This window comes from Misgurnus anguillicaudatus, unplaced genomic scaffold, assembly GCF_027580225.2.
Source record: "Misgurnus anguillicaudatus unplaced genomic scaffold, ASM2758022v2 HiC_scaffold_29, whole genome shotgun sequence".
Lineage (NCBI taxonomy): Eukaryota > Metazoa > Chordata > Actinopteri > Cypriniformes > Cobitidae > Misgurnus > Misgurnus anguillicaudatus.
The window spans coordinates 1,221,635-1,235,044 of NW_027395279.1; positions in this window are offsets into that span (position 1 = coordinate 1,221,635).

Below are 13,410 nucleotides of genomic sequence, written 5' to 3' on the forward strand. Positions count from 1 at the left end.
TATACCAACATGATAAAACCATCTAGTAACCACTCAGCACCTTACCAATGCCCTAGAAACCACCCAGAGCACCTTAGCAACTGCACAGTAACACACCAAAACACTCAAACTCCCTAGCAACCACTAAAAACCATAGCAACCACTCAGCACTTTAGCAACCACTTAGAAATGCCGTAGCAACCTCCTAGAATACTCTGGCAATTGCACAGCAACATGATTAAAACAAATAGAACACCATATCAACCACTCACAATCTTACAATCTTAATCACCTAGCACTGCCTTAGCAATCAACCAAAACAAACTAGCAACCATCCAGAACACCCTGGCAATTAGACAGTAACATGCTAAAAACACACTCAAAACACCATAGAAACCACATAGTGATGCCCTAGTAACTCCCAAACACTTCAAAACTGCATAGCAACATGCTAAAAGCACTCAGAACTCCCTAGCAACCACCTAGACATGCTCTAGCACTTAACCAAAACACCCTAGCCTAGCAACCAACAAGAACACCCTGGCAATCCCTTACGAAAATTAACCACGGTTTTATTGTGGTAAAAGTGTAGTAACCATGTTTTTTGGTGTATTGATTACTATCAGCAAAACCATTGTTTAACTACACTAACCATGGTTTAACTATGGTTTTTGAAAACCATGGTTGTCATAACCATGGTTATTTTGTGGTTACCATGGTTTTACTACAGTAACCATGGTTTTTTGGTTTTAACTGTAGTAAAACCATGGTTAATTTTCGTAAGGGATTGCATAGCAAGATGGTACAGTAAAACAATTAAGAACACCATAGCAACAATTCAGCACTTTAGCAACCACCCAGATAACCCGGGCAATTGCATAGCAACATGATAAAAACAAACAGAACCCCTTAGCAACCACTCCTAATCTTAACAATCTCTTAGCACTGTTCTAACAATCAAACAAAACAACCTAGCAACCATCTAGAACACCCTGGCAGCTGCATAGCAACGTGCCCAAAACACTTCAAACACCTTAGAAACTACCCGACACCATAGCAACCAATTAAAAATGCCCTAGCAACCCCCAAACACTCCAAAACTGCATAGCAACATGTTAAAATCACTCAAAACTCCCTAACAATCACCCCAAACCTTACAAATCACCTAGCACTGCTCTAGCACTCAACCAAAACACCATAGCAACAATCCAGAACACCCGGGCAATTGCATAGCTACATGATAAAAAACACCCTAGGAACCACCCAACACCATAGAACTCACCAAAGCAACACCAGCTACCCCCTGGCATCCCCCAAGCACTCTAAAAACTGCATAGCAACATGCTAAAGCACTTAGAACTCCCAAACAACCACCTAGCATTGCTCTAGCACTCAACCAAAACACCCTAGCCTAGCAACCAACAAGAACGCATAATGGTACAGTAAAACAACTAAAAACACCTTAGCAACCACCCGGCACCATAGCAACAGCTTATTGTCCTAACAATCGCATAACAACTACTCAGAACATCGTAGCAACCTCACATGAATGCCATAGCAACGGCCAAGTATAAGGCAACCTGGAGAACTGTTCTAGATCACAAAAGTCAACACAGTAAACATTACAGCTGTAACCCCCTCGATCGGAGCTGTGCTAATTCTCCATAGGTGATAGTTGTGGCCTTGAACTGCTTGCTTCACCGTGCCGGTTTAAAATAGCCGGACTTAGAGTTGTATTTATAGGCAGCATTTGCGTCGCTATGCGTTTCCCTGACACCAGACACTACAACTCAACGGTTTGTTTGCGTCAGAGGAGCATCCACGACACGTCAGATTTGATGGCCTCACGGCCGAATGGAGAGAGTCAGAAAGAGCTTCACACCTGACACACAGATCAGATGTTTGTCGCGCAGTAAGACGTCTCCTCCGATGGTGGCGGGACAGAGCAGGAAGTGGACGTGGAATATGACAGGTGCCGTATGACGGGTCTGTGTGAACCTGCAACCTCAACGCACGTCATCTGCGTTCACTTATATAAGCCAGACATATAGAATGGAAACACTTTCCTGGAGCATATTGGGTTTTTGTAATTAAATTAGAAGTGATGGAATAGTTTTATAAGCTGTTAATTGGCTGTTGACCTTCAAAGTGATTTATTTGTGAAGTCATGCAAACTCATCATGCACTGCTGCCAACTCCTAAAGCAATTGAATTAAGAAAAGACTCTGCAAAACATGTGGTTTAACTTTAAAATATCTGTTTTTCAATTTAATCTGATTTAACTGACTCATACAACATGGGAGCATCAGGGGGTCTCTAAATATTACCCGGGGTCTCTTTGTGTTGAAAGATCACCGCTGTTCAGATTGAACTGTAGTAATGCTGAGGACACAATGTACATGTGCACAGCTAGAAGTGATTGCGTTCCTGTGTAAAGTCATTAGTCTTAGTCATCTCAGTCACAACAGAGTAAAGGGAAGTGTACACCAAAGTGTTTAAACATGGCTGAAAATGCCGACTGTAGCCAGCTGTGATACTTCTGCTTTGTTTATCAGTCGGTGAACGACGCGCCAGTTGTTTGTTGTGATATTTGCCGCAACCCTCATCCACTGTGATTGTCTGGCTAAGTGACATTGACGAGCTGAGCATTTCATCCAAAGTTGAAAATTTTTCAACTCCGCTCATTGCAGACAAATCCCACCAGCTGGCATTTTTGAAAAGTGTGACGCTTCCATTAGCCTGACTACGTCAGACTTCGTACTTCCGCTAAATTTCATTACGCTTCTGTACTCAGTCTGAGATACCTCCCATTCAAACCGTTTTCCTCCGGTCTCAAAACGACCGTCCAATCAACGAACAGAGGGCGGGCTGAGAGCGTGACGTAGACGCTAAACCGTGACATGGAGGCACAGAAAGCTATTTGGTCTGTTGTGGAGAACCGGCACTTGCCAACTTAAACCCGAACAAGAAAAGTGTTTGTTAAACATTTGAATGGAGATTATGTTGTTGCCCTACTCCCGACAAGTTTTTGGAAAAGTTTAATTTATCAACTTTACCGATCGTCAGCGAGAAACTGTGTGCAGCACAGCTTGACGTGCACAACGATCGAGAAATCATGGAAGGGAATTATATTCACAGTTAATGGTGGAGGACGCGTGGGCAAGCATTCTTTGGTGACATTCCTGATTAACCAGAAAATAAGGTAGGGAGATTTAATTTACATATGGTTATGGTTGTCTGGTGGAAGAGTTTGAGAGGAGAGAGGGGCGTTCCTCCCGTTAGACGTGAGTGGAAAGCCACCGTAAGGATAGTGTTCAACTAGCTCTGGCCCGATTTACTTTACATAATCTGCAAAAGTCGTTCATAGCCATGTTAACTATTTCGCTCGATGGGTTTGTTTTCACATCCTACGTGTATTTTACAGCAGAGATTCGATGCGGCTGATCCGGCGCATAAAGCACATCATATCCAAATGTTATGTGTGATTGGCTTACGTTTAGACCAATGATTTTAAACTTCAGACAAGCCCCTCCCAGGAGAAGGAAAACGATTGTCAATTATGCCCAGCCAGACTCTGTCTATGAAGCGAAGCAAAATAGCAGAGGATTGTATTACCAGGCTACGCTTCCATTGGAAACAATTGAAAAAGTAAGCGGGCGTAAATGCATTTGGTGTGCATGCCCCCTTATTGTGCGTGTACACCACCAGCGACTTTGTTGCCGAGTGTCGCTAGTCTCTTTCAATGAGGTCAATCGTAGGTTGTCCTAATTCTGGTTGTCATAGTAACAACAGTCCTCTCAGTAAATGACAAAAGATAGATAACGTCCATTTAAATAAATAAATGAGATTGTGTCGCTCCGCCATTGCTGCCGGTGTGCACACAGCTTTAGGCAATGTTAACTGAACAACAATGTAATAAATAATGAAAATAGTTGTCCTTTTGGGAAAATTACGACATATGACAACATTATCAATAGGGCTGGGATGATTAAATGCGCTGAAAAAAACAAAAACACAAAAAATCCCTGTCTGCATCATTTTTGATTGGCAAAGGCGATATTATGCACAACTCTTTCATGTACTACGGCTCTTTGATCCTTATCGATCTAAATTCACTGTTAGTTTGAGTCGTTTATAACATGCATTTAACAAAGCAACACTCGTCAAACATAATCATTATAAATATTCTTTATTATTATGAAAATAATAAAGAATTTAAGAACAGTGATATAAATATGCTTATATCAAAAAAATTATACTTCTTCATATTAAGTTTTTGCACAACAGCACCCTCTGGCTTTTAGATGTAGCGACATTTCAGTATTATTCAGTGACCACGTTTACATGCACCCTCATAATGCGATTATAATGGGAATTTGGTAATACCTCATGTAAACACAATACTTCGATAAAAATAATGCGATTAGGCTCATAATCGCAGTAATCGTATTAAAAGAGGTAGTGTATGCCGTTTTTAGTATGCATCCATGTAAACGCATTTTTAACCGCATGTACAACTGAAGTGCGTGTCTGTTTTAGTCACACAGCTTAAGCACAAATTCGTTTTTAACTTAGGAAGTTTTTTTAATCGTCCCAGCACTAGTTGATCCACGTTTACACAGATCCACAAAAATAACTAAATATGTTGTATGCGTACCAGGCCAGTAGATGGCAATGTTATCTTGTAAAGAAACACTAAATGCGCATTCTATAAAATGATAAATCCAAAAATCAAGACGCAATTGTGTAATTTTGTTTAGACAGATGATGAGGTAGGTTTATTACTACAAGTGACCCAGGACATTAAAGCAACAACATTTTTAAACTTTGTCCAAAAGCGCTAATAAACTTAAACCCGTCTTCAAAAGTTAGCGTTTTCAGGTCCTGCACTGCAAAAAAATATTTTCAAGAAAAACATTTCTTAGTACTTTTTTCTCGTTTTCAGTAAAAATCTCAAAAAATTCTTAAATTAAGATGCTTTTTCTTGATGAGCATAACGACCCAAGAAAATAAGTCAAAAATATCCAATTTAAGTGATTTTGTGCATAAAACAAACAAAAAAATCTGGCAATGGGTTAAGTAAAAAAGTCTTGAATTTTTTTTTTAAACACTAAATTCAAAAAGAATTTGCTTACTCCATTGGCTGATTTTTTTGCTTGTTTTATGCACAAAATCACTTAAATTGGATATTTTTGGTCTAAAAACTAGACTTATTTTCTCGGGTCGTTTTCAGATCTTAATTTAAGAATTTTTAGATATTTTTACTGAAAACAAGACAAAAATACTAAGAAAATGTTTTCTGGAAAATAATTTTTTGCAGTGTGATAAACAATCAGCCAAAACCTATAAAAAAGTCCTGTTTTGGCTGAAAATTGTGTTGTGTAAACGGCCCCTAAATCACAAACCTAATCGAGCGAAATCTGGCCGCCATTTGAATGCAGTGGAAAAGACCTTTAGAAACAGTGCTGGCCTTTAGGGATGAAATACACAGCATCAAACCCCCCCCGCAGCGACTCTGGTCTTTAAACGTGAAAGCGTGAATCTGTTTTTAGTGAAGACACTTTTTGTTCTCGATAAACCTGGCCAAAAACAAAAACATATCCGTCTTTCAGCAGTATTGTGTTTCTAACAGACCAAAGCATCTCCAAAGCTGCAATTCAATGCATGTAACCCAAGAAAACCAGAAATGTGTTTGAAACTCGCAAAATTAAACAGGAAGAGTTTGGTTATATGTCAGCTTCAGTGTTTCACAAAGAGACAAACTGAGCAATTAATGCTGATAAACGCTGGCAGGTCTTTAGGGATGCGAGATCTCAGCGTGGAGCTGATGTTCATCTGTGCCAGACGGGGATGTCAGCCGGTAACGGGGAGGAACTTGACTTTTAAGCATCGTGCATGTAAAGCACAGCTGAGACATCTCAGTAAAACCATCAGCTCATCTGTTCCACTTCATTTCCACTGACAAGTTAACTCCCAAACTTCCCCTCGGTTTAAAAGTGAATAGCGAAGAGCAGGAAGAAATAAGATGGGTGAAGGGTGAAGTTTTCATTATGATGTGCAGGAAGAAATTCAAGCAAAAGCCCTTTGACTTTGCAGTGCTATGAACTCTTTGTGTTGCAACAGTGATATGCATTTCAAAAGAAGAGTTGGCAAGAGTTTGTGTGGATCTGGATCACAGCTGAACAAAGACAATCAAACCCTGTTTATAAAAAAGACCATTACAACAAACACATCAATGCAAGATTCAGGAGGTCACTTTACATCTGCTCAGATTTCTAGAGTTATGAAAAAAACAGTATTCTTAAACACGTTTCCTTCTATGATCAGATTTTTACAGGAAGCTAATAATTATGAGCGATGTCAAAGTCTGATCAGACATCATATCAAAAAGCCAAGTACCAGAAAGCAATTTTGCATTTAAAAGACGTTTAATAGACGTCCAAACACAATCAAGATGTCAAAGCTAAGCACGACAAAATTTGGGCTGTCAGTGAAAATGAAATAGATGTCTAACCATAGCCCAAAAATAAATAAAATAAAAGTAAATCAGCAAATAAAAGCAAATACTTTGCACTCACTGTTGACTTTGCCTACATGATGGAATATCTCACAATTTATTTTAGGCAAAACTACATATAACCAAATTCAAGTTTATTTTGGCTAGAAGGGGGTTATCAGGTTTATAGTTAAAGGGATAGTTTACCCAAAGATGAAAATAACCCCACGATTTACTCACTCTTAACCTGATAAGAGTGAGGCTGCATTACGTCATTGTAACATTGAAGCATTAAATCTTCAAAATATACGGTCGTGCAGCACATCGTTTTAAAGCTTAGACTTTCGGGATTCCATTAAGCGCACACACAAAGCATAATATGATTTTTAGCAGTTATAAAACTGTAATCTAGTTGTTAGTTACCTGAACCGGGCGGCGCCGATTTAGGATATTTCCTTACCTTCAAAATCTTCCCTTTATCCGCTTCGGTGAAATTGTCCAAAACAGATTGTTCATAAATCCCCAAAAGTCCAAGGAAATGGAATATCTAAGCCTTTTAATACAAAACGATTTGTTTATCTCACAATCTTGACGTTTCTGACAATATTACGATATAAATAGTGTACACAATTAGTTCACTAACAGACATTCGTTCGAATCTTACTTTTCATTCACGGTTTATAATGAATATATTGGATGTCACGTTTATTGTGCAATGTCTAAGGAACAAATGAAGAGTTTGGTTCCAAAACGCGATAAACGCCATTTTTGAAAAAAAATGAGTTACTGCCAAAATCAGTATTATATCAGGTCAGTAGTTAAAAGTAAATTCTTAATTTTACGCAAAATCCAATATCCGCCGTGTTATTCTGTCATCTTTTCTCCCTTTTTTCCCAAAATGCGATAAACGCCACTCCTCCTTTTTTACAGAACGCAATAAATCCATTTCTGATATTACAGCCCACCAGTCACGCAATGTAAACAAACAATGGCGGACGCGCTGAGTACACGGAGTCCTAGTTTTCCTCATTTACTTTGTACTTCGTGATCAACAAACAAAACAAAATAATACTTTAATTGCATTGATAAACCTGTGATGGTTTTCTGTGATGGGAAAAAAACGTAAGCCATCAGCATCTAATAATTTCCCTGAGAGGCACTCAGGAGACGGGTGCTTGTTCTCCCGACAGCATCAAGCTTCTCATGCTAACACATTGACATCAGAGGATCTTATGAAAAACTTTACATAATTTTACTCAAAGTCAACGAAAATCGAGCAGGACCAAAAACATTTTACAGCTGATCTCTGTGAAAGACGTTAAGCGAGGACGTCAAGAATAACCGCAATGACAGTGATCTTAATATGACAAAGTAAGTGTTTTGATTAATGACATTAATGTTTATATTTTTAATTAGTGTGTACAACTAGTCAACTAAATGAATATAACATGGCAAAGATGAATGCACATTTATATAGGCTATTGATTCAATAGATTTATAGCCTTTTTAATAAAAACTTGTCATGGATTTATTGCATTTTGTGGAAAAAATAATCCGTTTTTATAATAAATCTTTGAAAATCAAGTTATGGATTTGAATTTTTTATGTTTTTATAACCTAAAGATGCTATGTGAAAGTTTGTAACAGAAAATAGTTGTTTTCATCTTGTCACTTTCTTGGTATAGAAAACACGTTTTTACCAAAATTTGTCAAAATGGATTTATTGCGTTTTGGAACCAAACTCTTCAAATACGCCCCCTTGTGGAATTTCAGCCGTTCCATAAGGGGCTACAAGGTTAGAAATATAAATAAGGTCATTAATGACTCTCATGTCGTTCCAAACCCGTAAGACCTCCGTTCATCTTTGAAAACACAGTTTAAGATGAGCTTGTTGAGCCTGCATTGAAAATCTATGTACGGTTTACTATACCATGTCCAGAAAGGTAATATAAACATCATCAAAGTAGTCCATGTGACATTAGTGGGTCAGTTACAATGTGTTGAAGCATCGAAAATACATTTTGGTCCCAAAATAACGACTTTATTCAGCATTGTCTTCTCTTCCGGTTCTGTTGTAAACGGCGTGCACAAGATTAAAGTCACGTGACTGCAGTGACGCGGATGACGTGTTATCCTCAGAAATGTTTACAAAGTTGTTGTTATTTCAAACTTACAGCATGCGTCTCCCTCAGACTGTAAACGAAGCTCGTGCGCACAAAAAAACAAACAGCTGGGGCGCACCAGATAACACGTCAGCCGTGTCGTACGTCATCTGCGTCACTGCAGTCACGTGACTTTAGTCTCGCGCATGCGCTTCACAACAGACACGGAAGAGAAGACAATGCCGAATAAAGTCGTAATTTTTGTTATTTTTGCACCAAAATGTATTTTCGATGCTTCAACAAATTCTAACTGACCCACTGATGTCACATGGACTACTTTGATGATTTTTTTATTACCTTTCTGGACATGGACAGTAGGACTGTAAAGATTACTTGTGCAAATGCACGTTTTCTCAATGAATGAATTTTAATGAATTACAGTGAAATCCCGACACATCCCAAAGCCAGGGGGCACTCTCGTGCAGAAACTCCCTTTGTGCCACAGAAGAAGTAGCATTACAAACACTATTTCATGGTAATAGAGGGTATGTATTGACGTCAATTTTCCACGTGACTCGCCCCGTCGAGTGGCAAACGTTCAACAAAATGTCTGGTTTTCATAGCGGCTGCGGCGCAAATGCTAGTAAAACTGACTATTATCAGCTTAAATTGAATTTGTTGGACTTGATAGCAGAGGTGGACAATACTTAGTTACATTTGTTACATTTTCCAAGCATTTGTGCTTTATTAGGATGTTTGTATTGGGAAAAATTTTACTTCACTACATTCTAAAGCATATAATCATACTGTGTATTCTTTAATATTGCATATTAAAATTTATTTAATACCTAATTACATTTAAATTGTGTACTTTTACTTGAGTAAAAGTACGTTAATATACTTAAATAGTATATTTCTGCTTATAAACTTTCAACCAAAAATTTTTTTTTGCAATAAGCTGAAATAATTGCATTTTTGTGAAGGAATTTTGGTAGAGATCAGATTCAGAATGATTATTAAAACATACACTTTATAATTACTAAATAATTTTTTTGCTTCAGTTTTTTTCGGTAGTACAGATTGACATAAAACCTCATCAGGAACACAGTTTTTAATGCAAATGTTTTCTCTTAATTGACGAGATAACTCGTCAATGGCGGGGAAAGAGTTTACCACCTGGAGCACCATTTATTGCCATTACAGGACATTTTCTAATATAACTGATTGCATTTCATGCTGATTGCATGAAAAAAGACATCTTGGATGGCTTGAGGGTGAGTAAATCATGGGCTAATTTTCATTTGGGTGAACTATCCCTTTAACCTAGCAGTGAAATGATGCCTATTGCTTGCTGGGCATTATAATGCCAAACAACAGACATGAAAATATTGTGGATAGTTAAGTGCCATTACTTAACTAATTCACTACCTAGTATTTAATTTCCATACCCAGTGTCCATGTTTACATTAATATTTGGGATATGGAAAAGACTTTAGGTCTGTAGAGCAAACTTACAGCATGTTTTAAATGACTAAAAGTAGTCAGCTGCTTATGTCATTATTGGTGTGTGTGTGTTTCTGTCTTGGTCCATGCAGACATTATGAAGTTATTGTGTGCTTGCTGGAAGGTGGTGAAGCTCTTCTGAAACAATAGCTTTTTGTTTTTTAATGATTTCCATCAATTCTCAAGAGCATTTCTCTGGAAGGTTAAAACAATCGGCTCATTTCAGCAGCAAGCGAGCGAGCGATAAATCCCGACCGGCCACGGTGACGCAATGCTGTGCCGCGGAGATTGGCCGCCGCTGATCGATCGCCCTGTTGCTGCAATCCACCCGCCCTGATCTGTACAACACACACACTTCCTAATGAAACCCAGGAGTGTTGCACTCGCCCTTTGTTAAACTTTCCTCATCAAGAGATCGTTCAGATTTGTGAAGCCACGTGCATTGGCCCTTAGACACAGAAGACAGACGTATCCCACAATGCACCAGGGAAGGAAAGACGTCAAGACCCCCACAAAGGAAACCGCAGTTTAATGTTTTATTGATGCCTTTGTCACAGTGTGAGGAAACAGCGGTTGTACACTCAGTGATTCATTTCTTCATCAGGGTTTCAGTGAAAGTGAACAGCACATATGAGAAGCATCTGAGGTTTCATTCAAAGCAATGTATAAATAAATACAAATGATATAGGCCTGTGTGATGCATTGAATGTATACGCAAGAGACAACGATACTCATAGTACCGCAATGCGGGGGTCTACATCAGTGTCTCTTTTATTTGGGTTGGGTCACACTATTAAAACAAATTCAAAGGACATTTTATTAGACTATCAAGACCACAAAATAACAAAGCACTTTTACATGGAAAGTCTCCGTGGATTGGCATGACTGTGTTTTTCCCAGGATAAACAGAGTGAATAGTTGAGATGGTTTGTGCAGGAAGTGCGAGGGTGTGACCCTCACAGCAGCTGGTGAGGTCAGGAGGTATTTAACTGTGACGTCATGAGTGTTACGCTCTTTACGGCAAAATGGTTCCTTTTATCTCACCCCGGCATGCTGTGAGAAAAAACTCAGTCCATCCGTCGACCACACAAGACGCGTGAGAAATCAATGCAAAACACAAACATCTGTTTCATTTAGAAAAACTTTAACTATTGTGCGTAAATTAAAAATCTGTTTGTTTTCCCTTTAACCTAAACCCAGAGGAAAGAAATTATTTAAAGTTTTAATAATCTAAACATGCAATTTTTTTACAAAAGTATTATGGATAGTAACATTTGATATTCCACTACAATCAGTACGGATTAAGCAAAACTACCATTGTGCATCATTAAAATAGTACTTTACAAATTTACATTTATGCATATGGCAGATGATTTTATTTAAAGCAACTTAAGCTCAGAGTATAGTTTTTATTAGAAATGCACATATAATAATTTTTTCCCATATCCGATACCTGATTATTCAGTCTGATATTTGTTATATCTCCTGTTTTTAAACGATTGGCCAGTAGCATGCTTTTATCGTCCGATACCAATTATTGGCCAATATATCGGTGCATGTCTAGTTTTTAAACATGTCTGTGAATGTACTTGCAAAGCATAGTTTATTTGACTCGTACGTGTACACAGATGTTTGACGCATGCACATTGCGACAAAATAAAATGAATCTCCTTTGCTAAATACTACATTGTACTGTTGCATGCACAACCTACATGTAAAAAGTATGCGCGGTAAAAAAATTCGCAGCGAGTACAAAGCATGCGTACTATTCTGATAACGAATGATGCGTGCACTATACACAGACGCTCGCATTTGCATTAAAACAGAACCATACTTCTAGCTTTAAGCTCGGAGTATAGTCTGTTTTTTACGTGTACGCGAACGTACGCACACGATCGAACACACAGCCTTGCATAGTATAATTAATTGACTTTTAACGCATGTGGGTTGCGACAAAATGCAATGCATCATGTGGGCTACATAATACATTCTCCTGTAGGCGCATGCGCGACCTACGCAGAATGACAAAATTGCGTAACGCTCACTTTATGCGGACCCACGCATGTGCGTAAAACGGGACTATACTTCGGCCTTTACAATGCATTACAAGGCATACGTGTTTTTATCAGTATGTGTGTTTCCTGGATCCGAACCCATGACCTTTTGCGCTGTTAACGCAATGCTGAGCTATACAGGAGCAAATAAAATAGTACTACATCATTACCTTTGTTTCATACTTTTGAAGTAACCTAATTGAAATCATTACAATGTTATATCAATTCCAATACAATCATGAATCGATGAAAAATCGAATAGCATTAAATTTTGTTAAATTATAATTTGTTCATTTGTATTTTGGGTTTATTGTTCTGTAGGTTTTGGAACTGTTAAAAAGAGATTTTATGTAATTATGTAAGTGTTATTTGACAGACAGCTGTGAACAATCAATGCGATACTCACAAGACACTAACTAAACACTTAAATCTTATTACACATGAGTTTATGCGAGTACTGTATCTGGCAAACGTGAGCTTCTCTTTTATCATAAACCTTTCTGACGCATTTGCAGCAAGCGTATTTTGACATGACGCACAATGCACATAGGTTTACATGACGCTACGAACACATATTTTGACATGAAGAGCCACACACGAAGGGCTACATACCTGTTTTGACAGGTTACCTATTCGTGACTCCATGGAAGAGATCTCGCAGCACGCCACTGATATTTTGTTAGATTCGTTACATCAATTTGCTGGAAATGAAGACAAAAACCTTGAGCCCAACTTATAAAATTACCTCTTATAAAATGATATCTGTGTAGACATTTTTTTTATTATTTTGTAAATGTTATCCAGCAGCATATTTGTCTCCATCTATTAAGCCAGTGTATGTATACGTTGTGATGTAGTGATACTGCGGAGAGGTCTGAGGTTCAGCCGGACAGGCCTTGACTTGAGGAAGTCCAGGGAGGAGCGGGTTCCCACACCCAGAAGAAGGGCTTTCTGCTGGGTTAACACAAACACTGTAGCCCTCAGGAAGGAAAGCATTCCCAGACACCTCCACAGACCCAACACCGGTCGAGACCCGATCGCTCGGAGCCGTCTGGACACATCAAACTGAGATATGCACATTAATGTGTGTTTGCATACACACCGGCAGCATGAATTAAATGTACTGCACAAAGATAATGATGACTATTGCTCATATATACGGTTAAGGATTTTAACCCATAACTCATTCTGCACTGTAGGAATGATATTAATGAAGCTGTTTAAGTAAACTTGTGCTGTTAGTTTTCTAAGTGAAGTCCCATTAGATTTACATTAG